The sequence below is a fragment of the Meles meles genome, chromosome 4, assembly GCF_922984935.1.
Source record: "Meles meles chromosome 4, mMelMel3.1 paternal haplotype, whole genome shotgun sequence".
In the NCBI taxonomy this organism is placed as follows: Eukaryota; Metazoa; Chordata; class Mammalia; order Carnivora; family Mustelidae; genus Meles; species Meles meles.
The window spans coordinates 157,835,301-157,848,844 of record NC_060069.1 but is presented as its reverse complement, the minus strand read 5'-3'; the positions used below and the strand labels follow the sequence as shown (position 1 = coordinate 157,848,844).

The window sequence follows — 13,544 nt, the reverse complement described above, 5'->3', positions numbered from 1 at the left end:
TTTCCACATAAATGATTGACATTTCTGAATAGAGATAGTTTTTTTTTTCCAGTAAAAAACAAAAACAAACAAACAAAAAGATCAGCAGGCTAGCACGCGACCCCTTGTGGTGGATAATTATGATAAGCAAATGGTACACACTCCCAGACATTGGATGGACCTCATGCACCTTCGTTTTCCATGATCTCCATATGTGTTTCCACTGAGGTTTCTTCCCTGCCAGTCTGCTCCCATAGTGACCTCTGGACAGGATGTGGACTATCTGCATGGAATAATGATGACCGGGCACGCAGCGGGGGCGTGGATGACTATATAGTGAGAGAAGTGCGGCACACAGGCTCCCTACTTTTTGACTAGAACGCTGTGATGCTGTTGGCTTAGTCCTCAGGGGTTTTCCTTATAGGACCGCCCTTAGGAATGACAGGTCAGAGAAGGGGCTGCTGACAGACTTCAACAGTTGAGGGACAGTAGGAACGGTTCACCTGTGTTAAACCTGTCCTCTCTCTCTGTACACACACATACACACACACACTCACACACATACACACACGCTCTGGTCCAATTTATAGATTTTTGTCATCTTCCCTTGATTTTGACAAAACTGGATGAATCACCGCATATTCACCGAATGTCATTCCATCTCCAGCTTTGTCTTGAGCACTTTAGTGATAGGGAACAACATGATATCGTGGAAAGGCACAGGGCTGGAGCCAGACAGACTTGGGTTCACATCTCAGGTCTTCCGACACGACAGTGGGGGGCAAGTCTGCAACGTCTGAAAGCTTGTGCTGAGGCCATCTGCTGGGTGCATCTTGAGGACAAGGGAAAAGGCCCCGTGGAAGGTACTTGGGCTAGTGCTTCGGACAAGGATCCAGTCTCCCTGATTCTTTTCAGCATCCTCCTTTCAGAAAAGGGAGATGCAAAAGCTGGCTTGTAACAGACTAGGATCACACAAACGCAGGGTGCAAAGCAGGACTCTGAGGAGGGTAGCTGGTTGTCACTTGGTCAAATGTGACAGCCCCCCTGCGAAAGGGGCTTGCCATCTGATTGGCGTGGAGGGGTGACGCCTGCACTAAACCAATACACACTCAGGGACCCAATTTATGAAGAGGTCTTGGTGTCGCAGACATATTCTAGGTCTGGTTCTGCCCAGAGTAAAGGAACTTTGGGGAGTCTGGGTGCGGGGAGACTCCGTGGAAAGGAAAGCCGAGCTGAATGGGCCTTGAAGGAAGGGTGTTGGAGGTGGATAACGAGACTGGGGGAATAAGCGAAGACGAACACCTTTGAGGAACGAGACCACGCAGGCAAAGGCAATAAGGTGAGGACGAATCCAGAACAACTGGACAGGGGAACTTGAGGAGGAGAGGGGAGAGGAAGGAGTGTGTGAACCTGAGCTCAGTGACGGAGAGTGCTGGTTCACAGATACGCATTCAACACTTATGACAGTCAGGTTCCACGACTGCAAGCAGGACCGCTCCTAGCTGCCAACGTCCCCGAGTCTCAGGGACACCTGGTGTTTTGGGGCCAAACTTCCTCTCTGTCTCCTTTTCCCTGATTTTAGAGAGCACTGTGGTTTCTTTCCATACAAGCCTGTGCAGTATGTACTCAATTTATAGTTTACAGGGATTTCTCACACACCCATGTATGTTTTCCACTGAAGTCTGTACTTTTTCCTAGACCCACCCGAATTCCAGAGCATGGTTCATTTGTATGCCAAGTTCACAGTATTTCTCTTTGTCACTCTCCTCTCCTCCTACAACCTAGCAGAAAGTTACCTTTTTAATGTTTCTATGTGTTTTTGATATTAAAAAAAGAAGGATGTCAAAAAATAATTACAAGGATAATTTCTGATTGAATTTGCATTGAGAACAACCCAGTAAATCAGCTTCTGCCAAATCTAAATCTTGTTCATCCAAGTTTGAGTAGCTATAGGAGTATAAACCTTTTCATAAGTAAAAGAATAATTTTAAAAAATCTGTTTGAAGATTTTTTTTTTTTAAGATTTTATTTATTTGACAGAGAGAGATCACAAGTAGGCAGAGAGGCAGGCAGAGAGAGAGAGAAGCAGGCTCCCCGCCGAGCAGAGAGCCTGATGTGGGACTCGATCCCAGGACCCTGAGATCATGACCTGAGCTGAAGGCAGCAGCTTAACCCACTGAGCCACCCAGGCACCCTGTTTGAAGATTTTTTAAAGGTGGTGACCTAGACTCTGGATTCTGAGTCTGGAATCCAGTCTTCTGGATTCTGAGTTCCTTTATAAAGTCAGTTTTTAAAAAACAGGATTGTATAAACAGGGAATTAAGTCCCTGGGGAGGAAAGTAAGCTTGTTCTGGTCATTTGGAGAATGCTTGTTACCTATTGATTCCTAGAGGACAGAAGAGACTTCCCAACATTTTCACAAAAAGCATCTCATTTAACTCCCCCAAGAACTGCCCCAAGTCTACAGATGAGAGACTGAGAAGTTAGATAACGGGTGAAAGATCACGCAGCTCTCCAATCTAGGACTGTTGCCTCCAAATCTACACATTTCCTCTCTAGCCACTTTAAGGAAAATCCTGTATTCACCTTAGGCTGGGGCGGGGTGGGGGGGTGTTAGGATGCTGAGGAGTCCACATGGGGAGCAAGAACCTTGAATGGAAGCAGAAGGAAACAGCATGTTTGATTGATGGTTTCCCATGTGCCCCCAACTGTGCAAAGACACGGAGGCTCAGAACATCAGTGTGCCTTACCCAAGAGCTCCGTGGCTGGGAGTCTGCATGCCCAGAATTCACATCTAAGAATGTCGGTTTCCAAAGTACAAAGTCCCTTGTCATGAGATCAGCCTGCCTCTCTTAACACTACCTGCCAGGGGCTTGTTCTCGCTCCTCTTCTGTTTCTGTTGGGGCTTTCAGAACTCTTGTCGTATATGTTTGTTCTCCTATTCAGAAGTTTCCAAAGTATTAGCCCCCTGACTTTTGCTAAGAAAATGAAAGTTTCCATTCTTTTAATTCTCTTCTCACAAGCTCTTTATGTTTTGCTGAACTTTTGTTGAATCACAGCACAGCACCAAGAAACCAGAAGGTAGTCCCAGCAAAACAAACTTCAAGCTATAGGTCCGATGCCAACAGCAGCTAATTGTTCTGAGGGAACTGGCATTGCTTACTCATTCTTTTTCCCTCGTTAGGACTGTCTTTGTCAGATCCTGCTTGTGTTCAAAAGGTCACTGATCTTATGAAAGAATAAACTTGAAAAGTCTTGCTTTAATCACTGCAGTAATTAGCAAATTTGGACACTGCATTATCTTTCCCTTTTTACTGGAAACACAGTCAAGAATGGGCTTGTCATTTATCCAGAATGTCTCAGGAGAACTGAAGCCTGTAACTTGCAAAAAGCAGGTATCCACCCAGGTGTGAAAGGGCCTGAGTTTCTAGAATATTCCTTCAGGAACACATGTAAGCTCCCCTCCACACTAAGCCTATACTTTTAAATCAAGATAGAGGTGAATTTATTGACTCACTTGGTTGAGTTTCAGGAGGAAGGGGAATGGGCTAGCCACCCTTAGAAGGGGCATGGAGGGAAAGAAACTCACTATCAATGGGCTCGGAAGGAGCCATCCTTCAGGCCTCGGAGGACTCTGATTTGCCAGCCAAATGAAATCTCTCAATCTTCTATTTTTTCATCTGCGGTGTGAGTTGGGAAGAAGCCACCAAGCCCTCTCCACCATCTTTAATTTTTGGCACCGTCAGACCACCAGCAGCTTCCTTCCCTCAACTTCCAAACCTGCTTCTCACCTGCTATGATAAATGAGTCAAGAGGGTGTCAGCAAGAGCGTCTCTAGAAAGTTCCTACTGTCGGTTGCTCCTTCAGTCCTCTATCTGCTTCTCTGATGATTCATTCTCTTTGTGCATGGTAGACTTTCCCTCTTCTCTACCCCAGGCCCCCACTAGTTTTTTTCCCCAAGGTCCTATGCTCATCCACCTTTATTTCTCTTTATACTGTCTCTTGTGTCCTCCACCTAGCCCTCCCGACCATGCCTGGTTCCATCACGTTAACTGCTGCTGACCAACAGCTCTTCTTCTGAGATCCACTCTGTGTTTCCAACATCTTCTGGGATACCTTTCCCAGAGAAGTGCCCAGAGCTGACTTGTCCCGAACAGAAATATTTTTCATTCTCCCTGAATTAGGTTACTTCCCTTGACTTTTGGTTCCAAACAATGGCATCCTCATTCCACCACCTGTCTGTAAAATCCTTCTCTCCTGCCTAATCTAGTGCAAGCTTAGAGATTCTGCCTTCTAATGTACCTTACAAGTACCTTCCTTTCCTTTTCTGCTGTCACTCTGGTCTCCAGGTCTTCATGTCTTTTACTGGCCTCTCAAAACAACCTCCTGGCAAGTCACATGGCCTTCACTGCCAGACGGGTTTCCTAAAGTGTAGCTCAGAGCCCCAAAACCAAAGCTTTCATTGACTCCCCACTGCTTACCAAACTGAACCCGAAACAGTCCTTGGCAGCCAGTCGGCCCTTGAGTCTCATCTCCAGAGGCTCAACCTTGAAGGGCGTTGTCTCTTGAGGCCAATGACCTTGCTTCAAAGATGGCTTCACCTCTTCTGAAGTGAGTTACATAACCTCTTCTGAAGCAAGTTACATAACCTCTGAGCCCTGCTTTCCTCTTGAAAACAATGTTCATAACAAAGTCTACTGGATAGGATGGACAGTTGTTGTTAAAATTAAAGCAGTTCTATAATCAAGATAGCCTTCTGTGAGCACTCAGCATCATCACCTTGACTACTGCCAGCACTGAGCCTCCTTCTCTCCCTGGTGCACCTGCCATTCTCTAACTCTGATGGCTTCTCCTCCCATTCTGACTCTCAAAGTCCCGTTCATTCTCCAGTGCTCTCTGGAATGTCCCAGGGCTTTCCTGACGGTCCCAAACTATCTGGTCTTCTCTCTTGACTGTCTCCAGCTGTTTGGAATGGCTCCTCCAGCAGTTCCCGTGTTCTGCCTGGCACCACAGATGTTCTGCTCTTAGAGTGGTTTTTATTATTCCTCCACCTCTTTCTCACCCACACATCCTCACAGAAGCAGACTGGGGCTCCTTGAGACTAAGGACTGAGTCTTCTCCCTTGGCCATCCAGCCTCCTGCTGAGCAAGCTGCCCGCACACACATGGTGGGTCAAGGGGACTGGGGCTGGAGCCTAACTATCCAAAATCCTGATCAGATTTGATTAAAAACTCATGAAATATGCATTTCCACCCACTTTAGAGCTAGTATGTCATAGACCATTTCTTCAGCTATTGAAAACTAAATGAAGCGTTCTACAAAAAGCATAGTTTATAGAACATCCCCAGGAGACTGGACTAGACAAGCTAATATATCCACCATTTAAAAATTTATTTTTGAATATAGATACACTCACACAGCCTTCGACTCTGAAACACTGTGTGTTGGCGTAGACTGCTCCCAGTCAGAGTGAGATGCATTTGATGATGATCCCAGAAAGGTGGTTCTTGTAAGTTTTAGTCCTAGAATATTTCATCCTTAAAATGGGAAATCTTACGAAACTCTCCTCAACTTAAAATTTAAAACACATTTGGAGCCAAATGCCTGTATTGCCCTAGGTAGGCTAACACAGATCAAAACAGAGCCCTTGAGGGTGACTTGAATAATGTGACGTTAGGGCCTGATGCCCTGGATTGGCCAAACTGGGGATAAAAATCACCCTCTTCTTCCCCAGCAAATTCCTCCTCTTCTTTCTTTCCCTTGTTTTCATCCTTCAGATCAGACTTTCAGTCCTCACTCCCATGCTAAAACTATGGAGTTTTATTTCAATTTCCTTCTTTCCTAAATATTTTGCATGACGCCTATTTTCCGTGTATGGTTTACTCGACTACTTTGTTGTAGGCTCAGTTTGCCCCGTAGAAACTCCTAAAAATATGTCTCCCTTCCATAATAACCTCACTTAAACAACTCTAGCAGTCAATCCATCACTGTGTAATGTTCAACAAGGGAAAAAAAAATGCACCAGTTCGTAGTTTTCAGATATATGTATCTTTAAAACACTTGGGATAAAAGTTCTCCGTTGGCATAAATGCAGGTCACGGTTCAACTGAAGATGTAATTATAGCAAAACCCTATCTGCATGTCAATGGGCGTTGATTCTACAGCTTCACCTGAGGGACTGTTGGGGTCAAGCTCTGGGAGTGTCGCGGAAGAATCAGGTAAAATCTCCATCACCGTGGACTCCCACTTCAGTAGGCAAAAGAGACAAGTCGATGGGATCTTGTAATGTGGGGCCAAGCGGGATGAACCAGCTAGTGCGGGGAGGGGAGGGACACCTACACAGGGCCCCTAGCCCAGGTGTGGTGGGTCATAGATGGCTTCCTGGTGCTCGCGCCAGACCTGCATCTAAGCCAGTGGAGGACATTCATCCCCTCGCTTACAGACAATTAATTTATAGACATAGTGAGGGAAAACAAAATCCCAAGAGGGAGAATGGAGATGATCTTTCAAAGGAATGATAAAATGTGGTGCATGATAAGACTAGACAGAGCAAGGGCCTCACTGACCCCCAGGTTCAAATAGGAAGTGTATTTACAACTCACATTTAATTCTGAAGTCACAAACAAGATTCTGTGGCTGTGGGCTGCGTACATGTAGTTTTTTGTTTTTTTGTTTTTGTTTTTGTTTTTTTCACTTTTTTAAAATTTCTTTTCAGCATAACAGTATTCATTGTTTTTGCACCACACCCAGTGCTCCATGCAATACATGCCCTCCATAATACTCACCACCTGGTTCCCCAACCTCCCACCCCCTGCCCCAAACCCATAAAAAGCAATCAGATGATTTAATCAAATTACCTCTTCGAGGCTTGCCTGTATTTTTCATTCTCATCTACTTTTACATCATGTTGTATTTGTGTGAGGGCATGTGGATGTGCCTTTGAAAAGCCATGTAAATCCCGAGGGAGTCAGATGGAGGTAGAGAAACAAAGAGGAGAAGGGTAAGCACATACTTAGAGGCTGACTACCTGTAGTCATGCAGTCCCGAAAAGTAGGCCAGTCATCCCTGGGGACAGCTCGGGTCCCAAAGGTACAACTCGCAGCCAAGGAGCATGTGAACATCACAACATGTTCTTTCTCGGAACACAGGACACCTTGCCACCCCATACCAATCGTAGCCTGGGAAGGTGTCCCCCGTGGGGGTCCACAAGATATTAGTCAGAGGAATGAATAGTGGTGGTAAGGAAGTAGGAGGAAGTGGGAGGCAGTTCTGTAGCCCAACATGGTTTATGACTTGGGACTCAAAGTTAAAGGATGCCTCTGCCGTGACATCTGGCAGAGTTTTCACACCCTGATGAGGACTGCAAAGGCGAAGTGAGAGCTACAGACTTGATAGATTCCTATCTAAGTACAAGCTGCTGTAGTTTTTGGCAGGGCGAGAGCGACACAGAATCCCGTTCAGGTCTCTTTGTTTGCCGGCAGAACTTCCCAGGGTAGATGATGCTTTAGGAGACCTCCTCCAGCTTTTCGGGTAGGGGAACCACTCCTGCCCCCAGACCCCTGAGCCAGGAAGATGTACCTAACAAGTCTCTCCCAGTTCCCAGAGATGGAATCATGGAGGGCTGGAGTGGTGTCCTCACCTCCCCTTACCTCCCAAGGCAGCTTTGGCCACCTTTGAGAAGCCACTTATTCTGCTCATACAGGCCAGGTGGGTTGTGGTGTCAGAAACTGGACACTGAGTATTTCTTGATCGGATTATCCCAGTGTTCTCATTGACAAAATCAAGCCACAGGACATAATACCCAGCTCCTTTCCTAAGGAATGTTGTTAAGACCAACATCAAGGGCACCTGGGTGGCTCAGTCAGTTAAACATCTGTCTTCCACTCGGGTTCATGATCCTGGGGTCCTGGCACCCTGTGTCAGGCTCTCTGCTCAGTGGGGAGCCTACATCTCCCATTGACCCTCCTCCTGCCACTTGTGTTCTCTCTCTCTCTCTCAAATGAACAGATAAAATTAAAAAACAAACAAACAAACAGACACATTACCACGACAGCATTTTTTTTTGGACACTCTTTAGATAGCAAAGTGGGGGGATGTTTCATCTTTAATATGGACCTCGGGTGGAAATTATGGATTTGAAATTCATTAAAAAAGACAGGATGTTGGAAATAAGGCACCACAGTATGGTGATGCTGTGAACACTGGACTATACACATACAGTCTCATTATCAGTGTCGAGGCTAAAGGCACAGCCTTGTGCATTTGTCACTTGCGTATATTTTTCTGTCTGTGGTGTGGCTCATTATCTGTTTATGTATAAATTCTTTCCGTGGACTTTTGCAAACATAAAGACAGGGCAGGGTCTCATTCCTTAGTATTTGAAGAATTCTAGACAAAGGAACCAAGTGCTCTAGGGTCACATAGTTCTCTTCAGTCTCTAGCAGGTATGTGGGGCTGGGTTTTTAGGAAGAGTACAGGTGACGTCAAGTTTTGTGATGCTTCAAAGCAAAGGATAAACTTCTCCAATGTGTTCTCAAAAGGCAGGAGGAAAGGGTAACTCAGGAAGTAAGAAAGCCAGACTTGGGAGCTGACCTTCTGTTCTTTGACAGAGTGGCATAGGATGGAGCAAGATATCCATCCTACCATATTTGGCATAAACATTGCTAAGTGAGAGCGTTATCTGGCCTGGTGGGCATGGATTTTGCAAACATTCATATGGAGAAATGGTGTAGTTACCCTGCTGCCTGACCTGGAAACACCGTTAACAGAAATGGAGGGAAGAGGCTGTCCCTTGCCAGACACATGGATGTTTCATGGACATTTCATGGGGGCAAACCCTCCAGTCTCTTAGAAAAGAAGCACATTCTCGATGCCTTTAATATCATGCTTGGTTCTAGGCTCAGGACTAGCACGAGGTTCTTCTGGTTTTAACTTGAGTTAGGGCTTTTCAAATGGAAAACGTGCACCATTAATTCCCATGCCCACACAGTCTGCTGAAGGAAAAACAGAACTTTGATAGCATCTTGCCCTTGGGCCTAATTATGGCCTAAAGGTTTGGCCACAGCACAAGGATCTACATTTCACGGCAACCTGCCAGTGAAATGAGAAACATTCTACATATCGCCCAGATCAATTTTCCATATATCACCAATCATTAGATATGTATAAGCACGATGGTATTTTCGCTTATCACTTTCCAGTTACTCAGAGGGCAGCCATCAGTTAACATTTACATAACTGAATGCAACCATTCCTTCAAAAGGCAAGTACTGGGCCTTTATTACGTATGACACAGAGTGGATTTATCATGAAGGTAATGAAACCAAGCTTCAGGGAGCCTCACTTATACTCATACCAGCCCTCTCCAAAACCTTGTACCTAATTTTCTAGTCATGATTTTGCATTCATTTTCCTTAAAGAGCTCCCCACCCCCAGCTGTATATTTTTCAAGCCCCATATGATCTTGATCAGACTTTGGTGAGGTCCTGGAGAAAACACAAGAATCTCAGTTATCAGCCTGAGACTAGGGCAACTTCATCTGAAATAGGATGTAGATTAAAACCCAAACCTAACTACCAGGTCCTCAAATCAGCTGAGAATTTGATCCATGCTGCTGGAGTTCCCTTCTGAGTCCCCTGTTTATTCCCATGGCCCCACAATGATCTGTAATCCAGAGACATGGTCAGGGGGAGAAGCCAGAAACACAGATGGGAGCATGAGTGGCTAATGGACCCTGGTGGCTCTTAACCAGCCGATTCTCTGGTGAGCAGAGAGCTTGACGTGGGGCTCAATCCCAAGACCCTGGGATCATGACCCGAGCCGAAGGCAGACGCCTAACCAACTGAGCCACCCAAGCTCCCCAAGGATTTGCTTGTTTTTCCCCTTTCATCTCAACCAAGTAACACGTACAAAATAAAACTTTTACATTCTACATTATTTTCTCTCATTCTGTGCCCTCATTTCTCCCTTTAAAGGAAAGAAGGAGGCTACCCTTTTTTTCTTTGGTTGAAGAAAGGTCTGGCATTCCCAGGGCTGCTCATTTCTGGCCACACAGTTTCCCTTCCCTGTAACGAGCACAGGAAAGCTGCCAGAATGACAGCCAGGAGCCAGGGGGTTGGGTCAGATCTGTCCCCTGCCAGGGTACTGCATCCTTGAGGGGCACAGAGCAAGGCCCAGTTTGGTTTGTTTTGTTCCTCTGCTACCCACTTCCCAGCTCTGCCACACTCCATTCTCCAGCTGGACCCACAACCCCACAGCCCAGGGCTCTATGAGACAAAAATAAAGGGCAGAGGAGAGGGAAGGATGGATGATAACCACGGCCTGATATGTCTCCTGCATTTACCCACTAATATGCAACAACCTCTTCTTTGCAAGCCTATAAGCTAACAATAACTCTGGCCAGCACTCCCGGACTATTTTTGGAATAAAGTTACTCTGACTTGAAAGACGAATTAAAACACATTGGGAGACACCCCCATTTCCTCCAGCATGAAGTGCTTAAATTGTTGCCGGCAGAGAGACGGTCGCTGAAGTACTTATATATTAATGACTGCGGGAAATGATTAGGGAGATTGATATGTCCTGAGCAGGCGCTCGCCATCTGTGCCTGTCACACTTACGGCTCCATCCCTGGACTGCTGTGTTGGCTGTAAGATTCCGATGCGACCAACAGGCAAAGAGAGTCTACGAACGACTCTGGACTCTGATGTGGGGCATGCGAGGAAGTCAAGAGGGTTGCTCAGTCTCTAACTGAGGGGGTAAGGCAGGAAAGGGTATTTCAAGTGCTTGACATTCGCTGATTACATCTGAAAATGTTTGCCTCTACATGGTCAGTACCACACATCGGTGTTTTTTCTTGTACCATCCATGTTGCTGTCTTTCAGGTATATAATTACACACACACACACACACACACACACAGCCCTCAGAAAAAGAAAGGGCAGCCCTTCCCAGATTTCCTCCACACCGGGGCAGAGCAGGAGTGCACTGAGCCCTGTGTCAAGAAGCCAACAGACCTGTTTTTGTTGGCTCTCACGACTGCTGGCATGGGAAGCCTAGGGTCTCTCTCTCTTTCCCCCCAAAAAGCAAGCCGTCTGCACTGGGTTTAAGCATGAGGAGAGGAAATTGGGGAAATAGCGCTTTCCGTAAAGTGACCACAACTTTTGGTGGAGGAAGGAGTGGTAAGAGGGTGGGAGGGCTTTTTAAAAATGTGTTTTCCTTAAGCGACCAGAATCACAACATTCAACCACGTCTATTCCTCACAAACCCCCAAAGTACATAGGCATCTCCTTAGCTCAGCGAAGACGTGTCAGCTCCGTTATTTGATTAGCATTTCTGAGATGTGATTACCAGATCTGGATAAACTCTTCTACTTTCTAGCCTTTTCTGAAGACTTGTCATGTGACCTCTGGGTGGCTCCGGGCATGGTCATTGATTCTATTCTCAGCTAGAAAAGTAGGAAAACTGCTAAAAAATCAAAACCAAACCAAAGGAAAAAAAAATAACAATCCCCCACAACCCAGGGAAGGAACAGCGGAGGGAGCCGAGCCCGAGGTGAAGTGCTCACTCCGTTGCCCTGCGAGCCTCCCAACCCGGTCCACAGAGGGATGGCGTTTCAACTCGCTGTGGTGGATGCAGTTGACGCTTTTCTTGGGATTCTTGGGACAACTTTGAATTGAGAGAATTTTTCACCTAAGGCTGTTGTTGATCGTTACAGGGTTGTTTAAACATTGAGGAGAGAGGACAAAAGGGGGTAAGATCTGGGATAACAGTCGATTGTGCATGCGCATGTGTGTGTGTGTGTGTGTGTGTGAGAGAGAGAGAGAGAGAGATTTGGGGATTTCAAAGAAAAGACTTTACAAATCAGTTGTCAGTTTTGTTTTCAAAATTATTTCTTCAGGTAAAAAAAAAAGAATGAAAATATTTTCCATTCAGAAGACATAAACCTCCATGTGTGAACGGAGTGGGACGAATCATTTTGCTCTTTAATTTTCCTGAGTTGGACATTGCATTTGTTGTCAGTGTCCTAACCTGTGACGGTCAGAAGTTGGGAGATCAAGAAACACCTCATTGAAAGACAAATTCTTGTTTCCTTCAGGCGACTAAATGCGGAAGTGCAGACGGGAGATAAAAAAAAAAAAAAAAAGCTAACTTCACGGAGGCAGCATGGAAATTCCACCCAGAGGAACATTTCTTAGCTGGGAGCCGTCTAAACTCACAGGAAATCATACACAGGTTCTAAGACACATTATCCACAGGTTGTGAACAAAGGTTCATAATGTTTCCAAAGTCAGAATTGTTTACCTTCCTTCCACCTACCGTGGAAAACTTACGTAACTTTTTTTTTCTTTTTTTTCTCCTTAGGATAGGTAACAGATTTTAAAATATTCCAGTGAGGTTTCGCCTTAAGGCAACCTACACCGACTTCTCCCGGGACAAAGGAAACTGACTGCCAGAAAAAGACCCCAAACTCTATAATCACTGAAAATCAGTAACAAACTTTCTCTGACAGACACTGTGAGAGAAAAACACTTGCAAGGAGAAGTCGGAGTCATTCCTTCCCTCCACCTAGATCACTTACACCCACAGCAAACAAGACAACATCTGGATATTGTTTCACAGGCAAGAATAAAGCACTTTCCCCCCCATCATTAAGTAAAAAACCCGTTTTCCACATGCAAAGAGCACTTGTAAATTTCCCCCAGATAAGCTTGGAAGTTTTGAATGATTTAAGTGAGTTTTAAGAGAATCACCAGTCGCTCATTGCCTGGGAGTAAAGTTTTTCAGAAATCTCTCCAGCCGGCTGAGTGCTACGGTGTTGACCGAGGCGCGTACCTCCTACCTGCAGGGACAGATGCACTGGACTCCTGCCTGGATGGGAAGCTATGACCCGGCGAGGAAATGATCGGTCGATGCAGGTTGTCTTGGGGAAGATAGCGTTCAGGTTCTCTCAAAGTGAAGAAAAGTCTCTCGCTGCTCGCTGTCAGTCAAAAACAAGTTGGTACAAGTTTGAGTAGGATTTACCTGAAGGAACTGAAGAGAGGAGGAAAGAGATTGGAAGAGATTGAGCAGAGGGAGGAGGGACAAGGAGGGAGGAGGGAGGGGGAGAAGCAGGGGGAGAAAGGGAGAGGGAAAGAGGGCTCCATGATGTCAGCAGTATGCCTTAAGGAAATCTACAGACCAGCAAAAAATTCTAGTGGACACCCAGTCCTGAGCCCTCTGAACACCTGTAGGAAAGAAAACTAATGTCCTTTTAAAGAAAAGAGCCAGTTAATCTTTGAAGAAACTTTGGCCACTCTTATCAAGCCCTTTTCAAAGGCCCTTTTGCCTAAATAAACCGTAAATAAATAACCAGATGATCTCTTCTAACCAGCTCTCCTATACCCCATGTTCCCTCCTCCTCTTCCCTCTCCCCACTGCAAATGAATGTTGACAAAAATCCCTGCTTCTTGAGGAAAGCAAAGAAAACTCATACAGATGACACACATATGAAATATATAGGAGCAAAATGTCACAGAGAAAAACTCTGTGTTTTTAGCTCAATCTCCCTATAGCCTCTGTTTTTC

The 13,544-nt window shown here is 45.6% G+C and overlaps 1 protein-coding gene across 1 annotated transcript in view; it reads right to left on the bottom strand.

The window, feature by feature from the left end:
• Window positions 1-13,023, bottom strand: part of KCNJ15 (potassium inwardly rectifying channel subfamily J member 15) — a 40,529-nt gene extending 27,506 nt beyond the window's left edge. The window contains exon 1 of the mRNA XM_046001434.1: window positions 12,814-13,023. The gene's annotated coding sequence lies outside the window, so the exon portion shown is untranslated. The remainder of the gene's footprint in view (window positions 1-12,813) is intronic.
• Window positions 13,024-13,544: the final 521 nt, after the last annotated feature.